The following is a 22,570-nucleotide window of genomic DNA, read 5'->3' on the forward strand; positions in this document are numbered from 1 at the left end:
TTCAGGACACATAGTTATGGAGCTATGGGGATGCCCTGGTGGAGTCAGAGAAAAGACAGACACGGAAATAGACAATTATGAATGCTTAAGCTTTACATATATTAGAATGTAAGGAACACTTCCTGGGGACTCACTGGAGATTTCATTGACCACGGGAGATTGGCATTCATTCATGAATACATGAAGGCCATTTATTGAGGAGCTAAGATTTGTACTCAGTCGTGAAGATGTGAGCATCTATAGACTTTGGTATTTGTGGGGTGTCCCGGATCAATCTCCTGAGAAACTAAGGGATGCCATATACATCGTAACTACAATATGTGATCAACCACATCATGGAGACCCAGAAAAACACAACCAGGAAGGTGATGTAATTGGATTTTTTTTTTAATTTTTATTTACTTTCTTAGATTTTTTTTTATACAGCACAACTCTACAGCAAACTTCAAAAGGCAAAAAAATCAGTGCAGAATGATTAGATTTAAAGGACAGGATTCTTGAAACAGTTTGTAGAGAAAATACAAGAATGTAGTAGATTCTGCGAAGAGTAGAGACCATATGAAGGATGTAAAGATGGAATGAAAATTCCTCAAGATCAAGATGCTGTGGGCCAGGTCTCTAAGGATCTGCAATGGTCAATTGGCACAAGTGCTCAGAGGGAGAGGCATGTTCACATTGTTCCACTTCTTACATTTAGTAAGTCAGCAGGACACAGGCAGACTAAGATATATAGAGAAACTAGAGTGTAAGAGGCAAGGATATATTCTCTACAAAGTGATGGGCTCATCCATCAGTCAGACCCTATGATTGCTGACAGAATCCCTTTGTAAAGACAAAGACTATTTCTTTCTCCATTCCAGCGACTGCTTTGGAATTTTCCAGCTTTGTAAATCCCCTCTACATCTTAACTCTTTTACTTGCATTAAAGGGACTTGAGTCCCTTGATTCCTCACAGATCATCCATTGCTTAGACAAGTAGATAGAAATTACAATATTATAATATCCCAAGATGAAAAGTTGAGGGTGTAATGATCAAGGGAAGGAGAAGTTCTTGTTAGCGGAAGCACCAAATATTTAATTAGTAACAATAAAACCAATGCTATTGCTTGCCTGTTTGGTAGTGAGAAGCAGAAAAGACTACTTCACTTGCTTGAAAGTCTCCATGCTTTGGTGTGGTGGTTTAAATGAGGTGTCCCCTACATGCTTGGGTATTTGAACACTTGGTTTCCTGGTTGGTAGCCCTCTTTGGGTAGGTTTAGGAGATGTGGCCTTGTTGGAGGAACTACATCATTGGGGGTAGACTGGGAGGTTTCAAAAGCCATACACCAATCCCATGTTCTCTCTCCACTTGCTGTTTGTGGTTCAAGATGTGACTCCTCAGCTCTCAGCTTCGAGCTTCATCCATGATATCTGTTTGATGTGATGCTTATCTGTCTTAATGCTTGCTGATGGCCTCAACTTTCTGAAGCCACAAGCCCAAAACAAACCCTTCCTTCTATATTTTGCGTTGGTCACAGTGTTTCATCAATAGCAACAGAAATGTAACTAAGACACTTGATGCAAGCATACTCAAGCAATGCAAACATAAAAGTATACTGGTTTCTGAGTCTCATAAGGTGAGCAGAAAAGAGAAAAGGGGTTGTGAAACACACACAGAAGCTGCCTAAGCTATAAAAGTGAGATACAAGTGCTTAGGTTGGATTTATAAACTAAGAACACAAGTTAGAAGGGTGCCAACTCACTCTTTCCTTTGGAGATTTTCATCAACAGAGGAAACATGGCTGGACAGAACTGTTGTTTCTCCAATGTCTTCTAGGGTAGGGCCTGTACATCATTATTTACTGAGGCATGGTGAAATCCAGCCAATGACTATGCAGTCTCTCCTGTATCCAAAGATATGTATCATCTTGGCAGGAATGAGTAGGCTCAGCTGTGAGATACAAGGACATTTCCTGAGCAACAGGATAGAGGTAAAGGGAATTGGATCTGATCTCCCATGGACTGTATAGTTGGCAGACATCCAAACTCTGAATGTCAAAAGCAGACTGTATTTACAACTGGTCCAGATTTCTTGAGTGTGTCTTCCCAGGTGCCAGCTGTTGCAAGAGTCACCTGCCAAAGGTTCCCAGCAGCCACATCTATGGATGATGGGTTTTAGCCAACACTTCTCCATTTCCTAAACAGAAATACCTAGCCCTAAAGCATGCTCTGGCCCCCTGTGGATGAAGACTGGGTTGTTTGTTGTTATGGGGTACATAGTGCTGCTAGTCTCTTCCACCTTCCCTTCTCTGAAGTGCTAGTCTTCAATGTTGACTATAAAACACTGGTACATTGCAAGCATCTGAATCTCTGTCTCAGGTTGGGCTCCTAGGAAACACAACCCAAGGCAAAGGGGCCTTCAAGAACAAGGCTACCTTCATTTCCAACAACTACTGACAGCCAAGTTTTTAGTAAAAAAAAAAAAAGAAAGAAAGAAAGAAAATAAACAACCCACCAACAATATTCATAATTCTAAAACACCAGCACCAATGTTATGTTTCTATTTTACAAAGTCTCAAAACCACAAAATGGTCCAACAGAGTCATGGAGCAGTTATCCACAACATCACCATCCCATCAGCAAGATGGATTAATGATCACACATTCTTTGTCACTGAATGACAGCAGCATAACTCTTGGACCACATCATTAGATTTGGGAGTTATTAAAGATGTGACTCTGAGAGAAGCTACTGTTTTCCTATGGATATAGTGAATATAAGACTATCTGATGAGATGGCATAGTTAGTCCAGCACTTGTTGGTGTGTGATCCAGAAACTATGTAAAGTAAGTGCTGGGTGTGGTGGGGCACATTCTAATTCCAATTCTGGGAGAACAAAGATAGATGGATCCATGGGGCTCACTGGCCAGCCACCTAGCCTACATGGTGAGCTCTAGGCCAGTGAGAGAACTTGTCTCCTAAAATAATTGCTGATGGCACCTGAGGAATGACACCTGAGGTTATTCCCCGGCCTCCACACGCCTCTGCACACACATATACACTGTTGCCTGATCCACTATTATATAGGTCATGAATATTAAACAAGAGCCTTCTCTAATTAGCATAGTACTTGGCTCTCTCCAAATATTAATTTCCTTCCACTTTCTTACCTTGTCACTATCAATTAAAATTTCTTTTTAAAGTACTGGCTGCATTGTCCTTTAATCAACATTGAGATTTAATCTAAGGTTATTCTTTTATCATTGCTCAAGGGGATGTGATTACAAGGAGTGACTACTGTACATGTCTTTGAAAACAAAATATGAAAAGCATAGTGGATCCGCTCAGTTACCACAGAGGACACTCATGGTTCTGCTTCCAGCACCTTTGTGCCTACTTGTTGAAATGATACTGGTTTCCCCCTTGGAAATGGTCCCTGTGCATTTTACAGTTTCCTTCCTCACTAGTATTTGGGCACTTGCTTCTGACCCAGGGAGACCAAACAAATTTGTTTTCTCAAAGCAGGTGTCTCGACTGACCTCAAAATGGAAAATGGTTAATGCTTAGCCCTCACCACAGTCAGGCCCCCAAAGAGAGTCCTCCATAGCTCCTATGCCTTAATCTCTCAAACTGAGCTTTTCTATGAGAGTATTTTTTTTAATTCCATATCTTCTAAGAAATTGCTTTGATGATTTGGGGACAGGGATAACAACCATTGCCCACCAGGACAGTACTCTACACACAGTGATGTAAATAAGTAAATACAGCAATGTCTAGGGCTGGAGATAACTCAGACATTAAGAGTGTATACTGCTTGGGGTCGTTTAGAAGAAAATCAGTGATGTAAATAAATAAATATAGCAATGTCTAGGGCTGGAGAGATTTCATACATTAAGAGTATATACTGGTTGTGGTAGTTTAGAAGAAAATGGCCCCCAAAGGGAGTAACACTATTAGGAGGTGTGGCCTTGTTGGAGTAGGTGTGGCCTTGTTGGAAGAAGTGTGTCACTGTGGGGGTGGGCTTTGAGGTCACCTATGCTCAAGCTATGCCCAGTGTTACAGTTTACTTCCTGTTACTTATGAATTAAGATGTAGAACTTTCAGCTCCTTCTCTACTACACCATGTCTGCCTGCATATCACCATGTCCCACCATGATGATAAAGGAATAAACCTCTGAAAACTCTAAGCCAACCCAATTAAATGCTTTCCTTTATAAGCATTGCTGTGGTCATGGTGTCTCTTCACAGCAACAGAAACCATAACTAAGACACTGCTACTTCACAGGATCTGAGTGTGGTTTCCAGCAACATGTCAGCAAGCAGCTTATAATTGCCTCTAACTCAAGCTCCAGGGGACCCAGCTTCCTCTTCTGGAATCCACAGGTCTCTGCAGTTGCATGTCCACACACATTTGCATGTAAATACAAAATAAAATAAATCTTTAAAAAAACAAGCCATGTGACAAAACCATAAAAATAGATTTTTTTTTTTTCCGAGACAGGGTTTCTTTGTGTGTTTTAGTACTAGTCCTGGGTCTTGCTCTGTAGACCAGGCTGGCCTCAAAATCACAGAGATCTACCTGGCTCTGCCTCCCAAGTGCTGGGATTAAAAGTGTGCACCACTGCCACCTGGCTCATAAAAATAGAATTTGATCTAATTCTAAAGTAGAATGGCCTGAAGTTTAGGCAAATGAAGAGAACATTTTCAATTTTATTTGAAGACTTCAGTGTCATGATTGTGACAATCTTGTCACCTTAATAGGATTTGAAGTCATTTAGGAGATATGTAAGGGCCTTCCTAGGAAGGTTTAAGTGGGGAGGGGAAATCTACTCTGAATGCAGACATCCCATGAATAGGACTTTTGGACTGAGTAAAAAGGAGAAGGTGAGCATTCATTTTTCTCTGCTTCCTGACTATGGACTCAATGTGACCAGCTGCCTCACATACCTATGCTATGACCTTCTGCCATGATGGGTCTTGAGCAAATAAGACTGTTTTTCCTTAAGCTGCTTCTCTCAGGCATTTATCACAGTGATGAGAAAAATAATGAATACAGTGATGTGTTGTTCACTTGATGGACAGAATCATTTGCTGGTTCTGACACTATGGGTTGATATATCTTAATTACAATAGTATGTAGCAATAAAGATGATTTCTTATAACTACCATCACCCCCTGCACAGATTAGGTCTCCTACACCTAGTAATCTCCCAAGTGCTGGCAAAAGGCACTGGGCACTGTCAGTGCTACTGTGCTATTGTTGGGATGAGACACCATGACCAGGGCAACTTATGAAAGAGAATATTTAATTGGGGGCTTGCTCACAGTTTCAGAGGGTGGGTCGATGACCATCATGGTGGAGAGCATGGCAACAGGCAGACATGGTGCTGGAGCAGTAGTTGAGACTTTACATCTGATTTACAAGCTGAAGGCAGAGGGAGAGAAAGCCTTTGAAACCTGAAAGCACACCCCCAGTGACTTACCCTCCATCAAGGCCACACCTCCTAATCCTTCCAAACACAGTGCCAATAATTAGGGAGCAAACATTCAATTTTATAAACCTATGGGGATCATTCTTTTTCAAAGCAACACAGTAATTCTCACTTACAAGGTCTGTTCCTCCTCCAGGTATGTCTGCTACACATCCCACTCACATCATCAGCATGCTGTCCTACCCTGGACAATACAACATTCTTAGACTATAGCAGCAAAGAAGGAACCAGGACTTCCATGGAGCTTTCAGCAGAATGGCTTCTGATCCAGGGAAATGTGTGGCCACTATTTTGGTCCCTAATCTCCTGTGATATTCTCTGTTGGGGGATATTCAACCACACTATGAATCCAGAGTTTTCATTTGCATTAATTAAATAAAATTAACCTTGGGGCAGGAGGTTGAGTTAGCAACTGGCTGACAGAAAGTAGAACATAGGATGGCATCTGGAGAGACACACAGGAAGTAGCAGGGAGGGGGGTTGAATAGCATTTTTTATTTGTTTTAGGTTTTTTTTTTCTGGGATTTTGAGGAGATGCCAGCAAGGAGAGAAGGTGAGCTAGGTGCCACTCAACTTCAGTGAGCTAGCAGGTTTTCACCTCAGCCTCTGAATCCCGAGTTTTATTTATAAAAAGAATGATAGAGATCTAGTTAAAGCCACCATTAGCACAGCAGAGCCAGTACCTGTGGGAACAGAATTCATACCAAGCTGGGGCCTGAGCGGGCCAGGCCACTGCCAGAAAAGCAGACCCATAACAGCTGAGTCCCAATTGCTGGCTAAACAATAGTAGACTAAGGCACAATCACTATGCTGAAGATAAAACAACCATTCTCAGGATATTTCACTTAGGTTTTTGGCCAGAAGGAGCTCTAAGTTTTCTCCACCAACTACTTCAACCCCTCTATATGTGCTAGAAAAGCTGCTTCAGCTCAAGTCCAGTCCAGTCCAACATTATTCACTCAGTGAGCAACTATTTACTGTTTGGCAGCTACATAGGAGGTTCACTATCAGTCTCATTTAATACAATGTAAAAAACCTGAAAAAAAAATGCCCACTCCTAAATTTGGGAGTGGCAGTCGATATGGGATGGTTAGGAAACATATTCGACAGTATCACACCGTGAAAAACAGCATTGCGGAGACAGAAGGTCAGTCGAGTTCACTGGAGTAGGAATGACCTGGTAGCTAGAGCAAGTGGTCAAGCTGCTGAACACTCAGCTGAGAACTGGACATCTACATCTGCCCACCCCCAAGGCTGAAGGTACACCCCAGGAGAGTGAGGCAGAACAGCTGTAAGAGCCGGAGGATGGGGAGGACTGATGTGAAAATATGACTTCTGGACATGATATAGCCACTCTACGTATGAACTCGCCATGGCTGTGGTTACCCGTATAAGACCTGCAGGAGACTGGGGCTCTCAACATTCCACTGTGGGTGGGGGAGATCATGAGATCCTAGTCATCAATGAAGGAATGCTGAAGCAGTTGATGGCTGCTCGAGTTGAGAGTGTCATTTCCTTTGGTTGTGAAGCCATTAGCAAGTTATGCTCTAGCATAATCCCCCACCAGTGCTTATGCAAGGAAAGGGAGATGTAGGAAGAAAAAAAGGTTTTAGTGGGAGAGAGAAAACGATGAGAGAGTATGTATGTAATGAAGATAACTGGCATCCATTTTATACATACACACACACACACACACACACACACACACACACATATATACATACATACATACATACATACATACATATATATACATATATATATGTGTATATATATATATATATATATATATATATATATATATATATTACAAAATGACATAAATAGAGTCTGTGCTCAATTGACTTTTATTGTTGTGGAGTTGCCTGCCTTGTCCTATTAAGGTGCAAACAATTGTAAAACCGACTTAAATTTGAGGGAAAACAGAAGCCACCAAAACCACTTCCCTTGTACTGGTGATTTTACTGCTCTGTCCCAGTGGTCTACATTCACCTGAAACACATCAATGGAGGGCATTGTAGTTAAAAATTAAAAAAAAGAAAGAAAGAAAAAAAAGAAAAAGCAGGAAAATCTCTTTAAATGGAACACATGTTATCTGGGGTGTGACATGCTTTGTAAACACGAGAAATAAAATGGCTTGGCTACCTGGACTCTTTGTTCCTGGAGTAGAAATCACTCTCTCTTTTCTCCCTTTGGCATATTGATTTCTCATTAATCCAGCAAAACAAAGGATTAATTAATCTCCATGGTTCAATGAAAAATAAATTAGCACAGTTTACAACGGACCTGATCCAATATTGCAAATGGGGGAAATGATCCACACACTCTCTCTCTCCTTTCCCTGCTCACTTCTCCAGACCTAATCTCCAGAGAGTGGCTGTGGAAGGCTGAATTCAGTGCATATGATCCTTCCTCTTCTGGCTCCTTCTTTTGAATTCAGCCCTGGAAGATACTCAGTGCTTGTCTCAAACTCCCTCTTAACTATTCCCAAATTCAGAAATAGCTTTTCTGTGTGCTCATGTATCTGTGCACACGTGTGAGAGAACATGTCTGTGGCATGCCACCATGCCCATCTGAAGGTCAGACATCAGGTTTGATGTCCTTGCCTTCCACATCTCTTCAGGTGTGGTCTGTTATTTGTCATTGTATATATCACAGTAGCTGGCCCAAGAGCTTCCAAGGACTGCCCTGTTTCCATCTCCTGTCTTTTGCTAGAAACATGGGTATTACATACTATACCCAGTATATATATGGTTTCTGGGATTTGAACTCAGATCCTCATGCTTGTGTGACAAGCACTTTACCTACTGAGCCATCTACCCAGCCCCTGAAGTAGCATCATTTTTTTGAAAGTGCTTTAGACATACCACTTACCTGAAACAACCTTTCTTTTTGTGTTAGAGAGAGAGAGAGAGAGAGAGAGAGAGAGAGAGAGAGAGAGAGAGAGAGAAGTTCTGTCAGTTTTTCACATGTGCATGGCTGTCTGGTGGTTCTTGTGATACATGGAAAGGGTTCACACATCACCGTGCAAAGCCAGGATACCTTCCTACTCTGTAAAGCTTGCACAAGGTGTTGTCTTTCTGTGAACATCCAAAGGGGAGGAAAATAGTGGGTCTTCTAAGTTGAAGGGATTTTCAGAGCTGTAAAGGAAATTCAATGTCAAATTCTCAAAATCGACACTTGTGAGGGATGCCTACCCTTGTAATGTCACTAGCTGAGGTATCATTCCCCTTAATGCCCCTCCTCAACTTTGGACAGTTATATCAGCTCAGAATTGTATATCCACACCATATAATTCCTACAAACACACAGCAATTAAAAGAAAAAAAAGAAAGGAGACCTTATGATGAGATATGCCTTACTGTAATGCTCAGTTTTATTGCAAGATACTCAAGACAATGATGTCACATCTGCATTTCTCTTGGAAAAAGGATAACCCACAATTTCCAACAACGCAGTTTAAGACAATCAATGAAGAGCCAAGTCTTTTCTGTAAAGATTAAAATCCATGCTATACACCAGCTGCTAAATAACTCTTTTCATGCTGCAATATTGTGGTAATATTTTATTTGTATGTTAATAAAGTTTGCCTGGAGATCAGAGGACATAGATAGCCAGCCATAAACAAAAGTCAGATGGTGGTAACACATGTCCTTAATCCAATCACATGGCAGGCAGAGTCTCTATGGGTTCAAGAACATGGTGACACATGCTTTTAATCCCAGTACCAATCATAGAGACCTGGAGGTCTGTACAGACAGTCAGTGACGAGAAAGTGAGGTGCCTGGGTTAAGAGCCAATGAGAAGGCAGAACAGTGAGGCAATAAAGGTGCAGGTTAGACAGGAAGAAGCCGGTTCTCTTAGGAAGCTACAGAGGCATGGTGAGCTAAGGTTAGCTGGTCTCTCACTATTTCTCTGATCTCTACGGCTTTCACCCCTGTATTTGACTCTGTGTTTCTTACTTAATAAGACTGTTTAGAAATTTGTCTACACAATATGGATATAATCAAATAGAATATCAAGGCATGAGGAGATGGCTCAGGTACAGTGTACAAGCATGAGGACCAGTGTACAGATCTCCAACACTGTGTCAAACTGGCCCAGCAATCCATGTATGTGACCCGGGCCCTGAGTTACATCCTGGAGCCTTGCTAGCCAGTCAGTCTAACCCAAACTGCAAACTCCAGATTCAGGAAGAGACCTGGTTCCCAATAATACTGCAAAGTGAATAACTCAGTGTGCCAAGTCACTTGCTGCAAAGTCCTGAGTTCAATCTCTGGAACCAACATGGGGTCAGGAGAACACAACAGATGCCAGCAAGTTATCCTCTGACTTTCTGTGCCAGCACACACATGCATGGGCACACACACACAGTCATTCACACACACACACACACACACACACACACACACACACACACACACTCCTTCACACACACACACACACATACACATGCACTCCTTCACAGATGTACTCTCTCCTTCACACACACATACTCACTCATGCACACACATACTCTCACATACTCATGCAGTCACACACTTATACACACACATACTCTCACACACTCATACAGTCTCACACACACTCATACACACATATACTCTCACACACTCATGCAGTCACTCACACATACACACTCATACACACATATACACTGAACCACACAGATATAAACACATTCTCTCTCGCACGCACTCACATAACACATATTCACTTTTACATACTCACTCACACATATACCCATGCAGGCTCACACACTCACACAAACAGGTTCATGCACACTCACACAAACACACCACACATTCACACATACTCACATACACACTCTTTCACACATAAACACTCACACACAATCACTCACATAGACACACATACTCACACATGCACATACACTGTACCACACAGACATACATCCTCAGACACACACACATAAATAAACATAAAAATATTGTAGGGAGAAATTGTCAAAGCATCTGACATTCATGCACATATGAAGATACTATGTTTATTACTTTCAACCATTGGTTTATGGATCCTTACTAAAACCTAAGAGGTAGCTTCAGATTTTGGTCTTAGCTCACAATAAAAAGTTGGAGCTTACAGAAGCCCCAGCCCCTCCTTCCCAGATGGACTTGTTCTTCTGCTTTTCTGAATCAGGTCCATCTGAACACAAAGCTACCACAGGCAGCCTCCTTATGGAGTATCACTATCTTTTAAAGGAACAGCTGAGGGACAGCTGGCCACTGGGTCACATGGCTGTGGGCATAGCCGGAGTGATTTTGTGCAGCAGCATCACTGGTGAACATGTGTGGCTCCTCACGAGTTTCTGAAATGATTCCATGGGTGTCCCCATCCCTTGCTGCCACTAAAGCCCCCAGAAATCATGATATTGCCCAAGACCCCTGCTCTCTGAGCATTGGATGCAGTGTTAATGTCAGTTTATGGCACTAGCAATGGTCAGCTGATGATCTTCACACAATTTTAGTTCTGGTAATTGATCAGGACTCCTGTCAGTCAACAGCGTATGCTTCTCCTGCTTACTGCCATCCATGAGGGCAGGCTTCCTCCTTGCCTGATAAATACTCCTGTCATCAGGATCACCATGGAAGAGAAGTGGCTAAAGAGGCTGACTCTAAAATTTGGAGCTGAACATCGTAGGTGGCAGAAACCATCAAAAACAAATGAATGATTTATACCTTATGAAAGCCAAATCAGCAGCTTGGTTCAATTAGGAGAGGCCAGACCTCCTGGAAAGGGGTCCTGAGTGTTCAGCACCAGATGTTTGCAAGGGGAGATACAGTGAAGAAACTGCCAACATAAGCTAGGCATGGTGGTGCACACCTTTAATCCCAGTACTTGGGAACCAGAGGTAGGGGGATCTCTGAGTTTGAGGCCAGCCTGGTCTACAGATTGAGTTCCAGGATAGCCAGGGTTACACAGAGAAACCCTGTCTGGAAAAACCAAAAAAGAAAAAAAGAAAGAAGCTGCCAACAAGACCATTCCTTACTATTGTTAAGGAAGATTTAACTGAAGATTTTTTAGCATCAAAATAAAGCTTTAAACCATGAATACAGTCCCCAGAGACTGGGAGCCTCATTTTCCTGATCCTTCTGTTGTGAGTCTTTACCGACTATCACACTCTCTGGTAGGTCTCAGTTTATACAAACAGCTAAAGCTTAACCAAGTTAGCAGAGAGAAAGAGGCTAGATACACGTCTTCAAGTTAGTTTTTGCTAGCCTGAATGGACCTTTTCAACCTTAGGAATTTATAAACCTTAATCATCAAACAGTAATGACCTTGAGAGTCTTATGGTCTGTCTTAGGGTTTCTATTGCTGTGATGAAACACTATGCCAGAAAGTAACTCGAAAAGGAAAGTATTTATTTCACTTAAGTTACTACATTCTTCAGTTCATCACTGAAGGAAGTCAGGACAGGAAATTAAACAGGACATGAACCCGGAGGCAGGAGCTGATGCAGATACCATGGAGGGGAGCTTCTTACTGACTTGCTCCTCATGGCTTTCTCTGCCTGTGTTCTTATAGAAGTGAGGACCACCAGCCCAGGGTGGTACTACCCACAAGAGGTTGGGCCCTCAGTCTGGAACTGGAATGAGGACATGCATTGACTCCCTGCCCTCCTCACAGCTAGGATGCCCTATCCAGACATGTGCATGTTTTTATGTGTGTGTTTAGGAGTGTACATGCACATGCATGTGTGTGGAGGTCAGAGGTCAGCTCTGGGTATGATTCTTCAGATACCATCCACCTTGTTTTTGACACAGTCTCGACCTGGTGCTTACACATTAGGCTAGGTTCGTTGGCCAATAAATCCCAGCTGTCTGCCTGACTTCACCTTCACAACACTGGCATTACAAGAGAGAGACTCCATGCCTGACTTTTTAGAAGGGTGCCGGGGATTGAACTCAAGTCCTCATGCCTGTACACTGTACACTTTACCAACTTAGCCATCTCTCAGACCCTATTATCAGTACTCTGAAATTTTCTTTAATTGTATGCATATGAATGTTTGCCTGCATGTACCACATGTGTGCCTGGTACTCTCAGAAGTCAGGGGACGGCTTCAGATGCTCTGGAACTAGTGTTATGAATGCTTGTGAGCCACTGTGTAGGTATTGGGAACTGAACCCAGGTCCTCTGGAAGAGTAGCCAGTTTCATCACATTATTATTATTATTATGATGATGATAATGATGATGATGATGATGATGATGATGTTTTCTGACTTTCAAAAAAATTGTCTGGGATTAGATCTAGCTGTTACCTGTGCTTAAAATCACCATTCCATCAACAAGTAAGAAGAAGTCCTCAATAGCCAACCACCTATTTCCTTAAAGTTCTCTGTTCTATTCACACAAACAAATGAAAGCCTGGTGTGGTAACATGCCCATGATCACAGGACGTGGGAGCTAGAGGCAGGAAGGCAGAGAGTTTAAACTCATCTTCTGCTATGCAGGGAATTTGAGGCAAGCCTGGACTGCATGAGACCCTGTCTCACAAAATCCAAATTGTACCCAAGAAATCCCAGGCTCTGACGCTGCTTTTGCTGCACACCACAAGAACAGAATTATAGCTATACTCCATAAATCCTACAGCTGTTTCCTACTTTAATCAGCTGGTTTCATGCAAGTGTGTATATTCATGGTGCTCTGTGTCACACTCTTGGAGTACAAAGGGCATACAAATGCAGTCACTCTACCATTTAGGGAATCACTCGGAGACCCGCACAATACCAAAACCCATTAGGCTAGAGAGGTTCCATGCCTGCAATAACCACTCAGTTTTCTGGGTGTCATTGGGCATGCAGGGCAGGCAGGTCTCTGCTTTCTGATCTAATCAACTTCAGAAAGACTGAGAAGCCCACAGCTGTGTTGGAACAATTGGAAAAACAGACTCAGAACAAAGGGGAAGACCCATCTCTCTAGGGCTTCTCTCTCTGGAATATACGTGCAGCTTCAATGGAATGCATAAATACTTAATTCACTATTTTGTACTACATTTTTCCCATGATGGATGTGTCTGACCCATTACCTTTAAAATACACATTAATGTTCCCTTTGAAGGCGTCTCCTCTGATACATGCCTCTTTTGCTGAGTGGCCCTACAGGGATTGCAAGCCAACCTGAAGGAGAATTTGTGTCTACTCTGCATTGCCTAACCTCAAGGGAAAACAAGCCCATTTGTGGACAGGAATTTTCCCTTGTGATGCCTGTTACCTATGATGCTACCTGCCATGGGTTTTCTCTCATGTCTGATATTTGAGAGGGTCGGAGAGTCTTCTGAAAACCTGGGAGAAGGAAGTAAAGACATGTTGGAGCAATGGAGGGATAGAGGAAAGGAGGGAGATGAGGGAGAGAGAGGGGGGAGTGGGAGACTGGAGGCAAAGGGATCGCAAGGGAGAAAATAGAAGCCGATGTAGGCAGAAGGGTAAAGGGAAACATTAGGCCTAAGTCTGTTGGATGGAGCAGCAGGTCCACAAACTGACCCACTGATCTCTACCACATCTCACAGCTATACCAATGACTTCAAGATCTTGGTCTGACAGGATAACCAGCATGTCTTTTAGTCCATCATGGTAGGGGACGTCCTGAAGGCAGCAGCTTGATGTAGCTGGTTACACTGCATCCATAGTCAGTAACAGAGGATGATGATTAATGTTTGCCACTGTTCAATCACTTGCTGCCTTTTGTGCAGCCCAGGACCCTAGGCCAAGGGATGGTCCTGCCTTCCTATAAGGTCAGTCTTCTTATTTTTGATTTTTGGAGACAGGGTTTAATCTGTGTAGCCCTGGCTAACGTGGTACTTACTCTATAGGCCAGACTGGTCTTGAACTCAGAAATCTACCTGCTTTTGCCTCCTGAGTGATGGGATTAAATGCATCAACTACCATGGCTGACTAGGATGGTTCTTTTGATGGCAATAAATTTATTGGAGATAATCTCTCATGGGCATTTCTGGAGGCTAACACAACTTAAACAGTCCTTCACAGATGTACATGGAGGCTTATCTCCCAGGAGACTCCAGAGTCCACCAGGTTGACAATCAACACTATCTTTCACTCAATTATATTTACATTATTTTATATTGCATATAATGTCATCATTACTTTTATGGCATGGCTTTCTCTGACTCTCTTGAGATGATGTCATGAATAAATATAAAAATAATATCCTTCATTTAACAATAGTTTATTTTGAAAACAATTTTCTGCGTATGCTTGCAAGGATACAACTAAAATAGACACAGTTTTTATTTTATAGATCCACTAAAAAATTTTTGTTACGCTGATAGATGCAAATACATTTTTTTGCTGAAACATTGAAAAAGAGGACTCAGACATGACCTGTGCCTTTCTGGTGGCACACAACATCTTTTCTGTGAACAAGGACAGTCCCTTGCAGAACCATTCCCCCAATAAATGGACAATAATGTTATGCTATTATCTAATGTATAGTCCCCACTTAAATATCAGGATATTTAATCTCAGTGACATTTCTCATGGCCCTTAAAGCATCATAACAACAAAGACAAAAATCCAGCATTCAGGCTGGTGGTTTTCATGTTTTGAGTCTTCACAACCTAAAGTAAAATTCTTTGAAGTTTCATGATTTTGATATTTTTAAACCATTTTAACCTTTGCAATAGATACTTTAACAGATGATTTAAATATTCACAGCATAGATTTGCATGCTTGTTTCTTTGAGATCCAGTCAAGGTAAACTTAACAGTTGGTCCACAAATGACACTGTGCCTCTCCTAAGGTATCCTGTCAGTACTAGGTGACATCAATAGGATCTGACTGTATGTGACATGGTGGTGCTTGCCTTTCATAAGCATAGCTCTTAACTGCTTCAGCCACCTGCTACATCAGAGACATACCCATTTCCTGTTTACAATATGAGAGTGGCTACTATACAGAACACTAAAACAATGTATGCTGCTTTAAAGAACTTTGCATAAGGTGAACAGCTCTCTGGAAATACAGAGTAAGTGGGATAGAGAGAGATGCTGTGGGATGTCTTTCTGTATGCTGTGAATATGTGTTTCTATGATTGGTTAATAAGTAAGTTGCACCAGGCGGTGGTGGTGCACGCCTTTAATCCCAGCACTCAGGAGGCAGAGGCAGACGAATCTCTGTGAGTTCAAGGCCAGCCTGGGCTACCAAGTGAGTTCCAGGAAAGGTGCAAAGCTACACAGAGAAACCCTGTCTCGAAAAACAACAACAACAACAAAAGTAAGTTGCTTTGGCCTATGGCAAGGCAGCTTTAGGCAGGCAGGAAATCCAAGAAGTGAGACAGGGAAAGAGAAAGGTGGAGTCTAGAGAGATGCCAGCCTGGCCCAAGGAGCAACATGCCAGCAGACCATGGTAAAACAGATTAATAGAAATAGGTTAGTTTAAGATTTAAGAGCTAGCTCACAAGAGGCCTGCCATAGACCATACAATGTGTAAATAATATTAAGCCTCTGAGTGATTATTTTATAAGCGGCTGCAGGACTGCAGGGGCTGGATAGGACCTGAGTAAACTTCCAGGTAGAGAAAGGGCAAATGTTAACTGTGCAGTGGTGGTACAGGTCTTTAATCTCAGCATTGGAGAGTCAGAACTCTGTGAGTTTGAGGCCAGCCTGGTCTGCAAAATGAGTTCCAGGACAGCCAGGGCTGTTACACAGAGAAACCCTGTCTCAAAAAACAACTGACAGAAATAAAGAAGGAAAGAAGGAAAGAAGGAAGGAAGGAAGGAAGGAAGGAAGGAAGGAAGGAAGGAAGGAAGGAAAGAAAGAAAGAAAGAAAGAAAGAAAGAAAGAAAGAAAGAAAGAAAGAAAATGGATGTTTAGTCTTAGTTTGGTTTCTATTGCTGACTAAAAGCAACTTGAGAAGAAAAGTTTATTTTGCTTAATGTTCATATCTTAGCCTGGGCTACATTGTGAGTTCCATTCCAGCTTGTGTTAAAGAGTGAGGCCTTGTCTCAAAACAACAATGGCCTATAAGTTACCTCAATAGATGAAAGTGTTTGCTGCCAATCCTGATCACATGAGTTTGATCCCTAGGACCCTTGTGATAGAAGAGCACCCACTAGACTCCTGATTTAATGTTATCCTCAGACTTCTGACCTCCACAGGTACACTGTGTCAGGTATACATAAGAGCAAACACATGTACCCTAAAGCATTTCATAGTCAATTTATCTCTAAACTACATGGTCTAGGCATGACATCATAAAATAGTTTAACATAAGTTTTTGCTTTTTAAAATATATTGGTACTTAAAAATCCTCAAGTTTTTTATACAATACCTTTTTTTTTTTTCCAATCACTTCCACTTTCTTAGGAACTATGCCTTAAAAATTCTCAAGTGGTGAAAGCTTACAGCTTGGTTCAACGCACTTATTTTCTTTGCCTAACTGCCTTGTTTTTTAAATTTATTTATTTTTATGACTTTCCTAACATGTTGGGAATATTATAACCTCATGATTAATGCAACCATAACAAGAAGCTTCAGGCACAGCAAACAAAATCAACCCTGACACTTCAATTTCCTCCATTTTCAATTTTAGGAAATTGTCTGCATTTTAAGGCTTCGATTTTGCTTATTTTGATTATCTTCCTCAAAGCACTGTGATCAGGCAATAGATAAAACATTTATAAAATATTAAGTATTTAATTTCAGAACACAGGAATATCCCCTCAAGGATCTCCAGTTATTCCCGTTATCATAATAAACAAAAGGCCAGAGGTTCTGAGACTCTGAAGGATTAAAAGTTAGACATGCTGAATACTTAAATAAAACTTCCCAGCATGAAACAAGAGAATGTCAGAGGGACAGAGGAAAAGAGGAAGAACAAAGACAGAGAAAATCCTAAACTGCCATCCTTCTGTATTTGAAATTGCAGAAATCCTACCAACATCATCAGCACTATAAGAGTATAAATTAGGGGACTGTAGAGGCACCTAGGTTGATAAAGGGCTTGCCACTCAAGCATGAGGGCCTGTATTCTGACCCCCAGCACCTACATAAAAAGCCAGGTGCAGCAGTGTGCATCTGCAAGCCAGCCCTGGGGACATAGATCCCTGGGGTTCAATGGCAACTGGTGTACCAAAGAGGTGAGCTCCAGGCTCAGTGAGAAAACCTGCTTCCATAAATAAGGTGCAGAGAGACTAAAGTTCACACCCAGTGTCAACCTTTAGTGTCCACATGCAATCAGAGCCATGTTCATATGCACCTACAAGTGCAAGGTTATACTCATGCACACACACACACACACACACACACACACACACACACACACACACACGTATACACACACACAAACATGCATAAACCCAATGATACAGAACAGGTGCCCTTCAAGAATGTGCAATGCCTTGGGGTCTAGTTGATTCTGAGAATTTGCAGCTCTTTGAATCTGGAAAATCTTCAGATACACTGTTGTTAAGGGGACCAAACCTTTTTCAGGTTGAAACCATTTCTACTTCCTGAGGGAAGGTTTACAGAGCCATCTTTCCAGAGCCCCTGCACAGGGTCCTGAACACAGAGCATCTCTGTGTCCATATGAGATCCTGACATCATCCATTGTGTTTCGTCATTTTAAAACCCAACGTGGGTTGTGTAGCTGAAAGATTTTTGTGTCCCACCAGGTCCGCAGCCACTCAGAGACAAATAAACACACACAGACTTATATTACTTTTAAACTATGGCCATGGAAGGCTTCTTGCTATCTAGTTCTTATATTTTAAATTAAACCATTTCTATAAATCTATACTTTGCCATGTAGCTTGTGGCTTACCAGTATGTTTACATCTTGCTTCTCCTGGCAGTGGCTAACAGCATCTCCTCTCTCTGATACTTCTCCTTCCTCTCATTCTAGTTAGAATGTCCTGCCTAACCTTATTCTGCCTCACTATTGGCCAAACAGCTTTATTTATCAACCAATCAGATCAACACACATTCATGGCATACAGAACAACATCACCCATCATTGTTGCTTTTCTGTGTGTTATTTCTTGACTAGTGTGGTTCATACATCTTCATTTGGAAAATATGAAATCCTATCATTTCCTATCAAGCAATAAGTTTGACCTAGACAGACTACAATTGCTCAGACACTCAAATTCCTATCAGCTAGTTCACCCCAAGCATCTCATTAAGCTGAGAAGATGATAAAAGAATGTTTTGTGTATTGGAAGCTCTCACCCCCACCCACTTTCACTGCCATTGTAGAATTCTGATGTCTGAGACACTGTGGTGTGTGTGTGTGTGTGTATGTATGTATGTATGTATGTCTCTCTGTATGTCTGTCTGTCCTTCTGTCTGTGTGTGTGAGATAGTAAATATAAAATCAAAGGTAGATGCTAGTGCTGGGTGTGGTGGTGCACACATTTAACCCCTGCTGAGGGGCAGAGGCAGGTAGATAGATCTCTGACTTTGAGGCCAGTCTAGTCCACATAGTGAATTTCAGTCCAGCCAGGACTGCACAGTAAGACCTGTCTCAAAAAATAAATAAATGAAATAAAATAAACAGAAATGGTAGTGGAGTTCTTTCTCTCTATGGTTCAAATGATCTTTCAATGTTAAGTGTGATAACATTTTTGAGCCCTTGGAAGACCCCAGCAGACTTTCTGGAGCCTTCTGTAGATCACAGGCATCCCACCTGCAAGACACCAAAAGGCCAGAATTGCAAGTCCATCAGAGAAAGCATTGTACTCAGGCGTGGTGGTGCACACCATGCTCTTAGATTTGGAAGGCTGAGGAAGGAGCATTGCTGTGACTTAGAGGTCAGTAAGGGCTACCAAGCCAGACTCCTCTTGTCACAACAAAACAAAACAAAGAGGCGAGAAAGGAGCCTGCCACAGAGAATGTAGAAATGCCAACACCTATTAGAAATCCCCTCACACACAATGCAAATGTACCTCTAAGCAATTCTCCATTCTAGTTTCTTTCTCAGCATTTTTGTAGACAGGATCCCCGCTCTTCCCCAGTTGAACAAGAAAGAACAAATGTAGTTTCCCCAAAGGATGAGTCATTCGCACTAAGTTTCTTTATGTAGGTCACCTCTGATTTGCTCCTGGTTGCATCTTAGCTGCTAAATTCCCCATGTCAAGCTTTGGTTCTGATAACTCTTCACACAAAGGCTACGCTTTCCAAAAGAATAACTGTCTAAACTCCTGATTGTAGGCTGAAAGATACCTCATGCTGGACACACAGTCCTTTATTAGTTAGGGTATTGGTTAGTGATGTGCAACAATACTTTGAGGTGTCTCTGTGTACAATACTTTGAGGTGTCTCTGTGTGCACATTTGAAAATGTTAATAGGGAAAACCTATTTCTCAGGCTGTGGAGATTGGGTAGTGGATAAAGCACTTGCTATGCAAGTGTGAGGATGGGAATTCAGATTCCCAGAGATCATGTAAAGCCAGACATAGAAGCATGTTTCTGCAACTCCAGCATATCTATGGAGAAATGAAAAACAGGAGACAGGAGAGCCACCAAAGTTTGCAGACCATATAGACTGGCTTGCTCAGCAGTGAGTAACCAGAGACCTTGTCTCAAACAAGATAAAAGGGGAGTGCTATGGATATTTGTGTGCTGTGAAAGTGTTGCTCTGATTGTTGAATAAATAAAGTGCTGATTGGCCAGTAGCCAGGCAGGAAGTATAGGCAGGACAAAGAGAGAGGAGAATTCTGGGAACCGGAAGGCTGCATCAGGAGACACTGCCAGCCACCACCACCATGAGAAGTAAGATGTAAAGTAGTATTAATCCACAAACAACTTATAGATTAATAGAAATGGGTTAATTTAAGATGTAAGATCTAGCCAGCAAGAAGCCTGCCGTGGCCATACAGTTTATAAGTCTCTGTGTTTACTTGGGTCTGAGCGGGACCAGAGAAATCTCCAGCTACAGGGGAGGACTGATAGCCAAGGTTTCCTTTGACTGTCACATGCACTGGTGTTGTTAACAGGTACCCACATTCACACTCACACACAGAAACACACACACACAAACAAAGGAACATAAACTCATCAACATTTAATAGACACACCCTATGTACACATATTTTAAAATGTCTTCTCATGAAGCAAGTGATTAAAGAGAGTCAATGTCACTTTTGACCAAGTAGACTATACATTTATGATTGCTGTAGCCACCTCTGACATGACAGATCAAAGTCTACATTTCTCATCCCAAGATGTCAGTCTTGGAAACATCTCTGAGAACTTTAACTGAATCCATTCTCTCTGCCATCAATGCTATTTAAAATTAAATTTGGGATCTAGAGAGAGGGTGCAGTGGTGAAGAGCGCTTCTAAGCATCCAAACTGAGTGACTCAAAACCACCTGCAACTCAATCTCCATGGGACCCAACACCCTCTGCTGACCTTCGCAGGTGGCACACAGATGGCAGACAAATAGACAGACACAGACACAGACACAGACACAGACACAGACACACACACACACACACACACACACACACACACACACACACACAGAGAGAGAGAGAGAGAGAGAGAGAGAGAGAGAGAGAGAGAGAGAGAAAATAAAAATAATCTTAACAAAACTAAATATTAGTATTTCACGTATACCTAAGGCCTTTTAATGGCTGCTGGTTGCCTATTAAGCTGATTCAAGGACCCTGGCAAGACACTCAGACCCCCTAGCAATGTGTTACCAGGGTGTTGATCCCACTTCCTTCATCCATGTATTCAGCAATATAAAAAGTAGTTCACTTCCCTAGAATATTAAGTACCACATGAAAACCTAAGTCTCCTAAGTATAGATTCTGTTTGCTATTTACCAGTGTTTACCAGGCACCTGAAATACCACTGCCAGGAGGGTGATGTGGGTGATGACAGCTTTTACAGTGTTATCAATTTGACAATACTTTTCTAACCCTTACCCTTTACTAAAAGGAGGGCTTTGTACCAGAAACACATAAACAAAAGCCATGTGCCCCCCCACCCTAGCTGCCTAAGTACACTCACAGTGACAAAGAATTTAACCTTTACCTGTGAACATGATCTTGGTTTTTATACTGAGGAACACTAAGTAACTGAGGTCATGGTTTATCTACCTCTCTATTCTTTGTTTCTAATGATGCATTCATTAATGTTTTCTAAATAAAATGATCTAAGAATGTGATCAGGATAGCATGTATGAAGGCTCTGGCTAATAAATAGTGGCCTCTTGAAGAAGTCCAGACCCCAATTCCAAGAACCTACAAATATATCAGATGAGATGGCAAAGGGGACTTTGCTGATATGACTAAGGCTGAAGACCTGAGCTGAGACTGCACTAGAGTATTCAGGAACACTCAGGCTAATCACAGGAGCCTTAAAGGTGGAAGAAAATCAGGACTAGTACACAGAGACCAAGTCCAGGAGGGCTTAGCTCCCAGTGTTGGCTGGAGAAGGGGAAAGGGGCCTGGAAGTCTCTGGAAGCTGGGACAGAAGACAGGGACTTCAGGCCTTCACAAAATTGTGGCAACAGTTCCAGTGTGCAGGAAACAAACTCCCAGAATTGGGACATTGTTCAATAAATACCCTGTTTTTTTAAAAACTATTTCTTTTATTTTATTCAAATTATACTACAGTTACATCATTTCCCCCTTCCCTTTCCTCCCTCCAGACCCTCCCATGTACCCCTCCTTGATCTCTGTCAAATTCATGGCTTCTTTCACCACTGATTGTTGTTACATGCATATACACCTAAATGCAAACTCCTCAGTCTGTATGTTATTTGTATGTATGCTTACAGGGCTTGGTATTGGAGAGCCAATTGGTGTGCTCTACCCTGGGGAAGACTGTTTCTCCTGCTCTCAGAATTCCTTTGTTACCTGTAGTTCTATGTGAAGGTTTAAGGCCTGATGGACCTCCTCTGTACCCTCCACCCCCAATCGTCCATGTTAGTACTTGACTTTTCCTTATTTAGTTCATGTTTAGGCAGTCACGTTGGTGAGACTTGGGTGTCGCTTCTAACACTCTTAGGAGATAAATATACTGATTTTAGTCTGGGAAGACATGAGATCTGACCTCAAATCCTATGTGTGTGTATGTACATGCTTGTAATTATGTGTATGCTTGTATA

The 22,570-nt window shown here is 41.9% G+C and overlaps 1 protein-coding gene across 1 annotated transcript in view; it reads right to left on the bottom strand.

The window, feature by feature from the left end:
- The window catches only part of Rbms3 (RNA binding motif single stranded interacting protein 3), a 1,348,289-nt gene that overhangs the window by 715,380 nt on the left and 610,339 nt on the right, over window positions 1–22,570 (bottom strand). The window lies entirely within an intron of this gene.

Source organism: Onychomys torridus, chromosome 7 (assembly GCF_903995425.1).
Source record: "Onychomys torridus chromosome 7, mOncTor1.1, whole genome shotgun sequence".
Classification (NCBI taxonomy): Eukaryota; Metazoa; Chordata; class Mammalia; order Rodentia; family Cricetidae; genus Onychomys; species Onychomys torridus.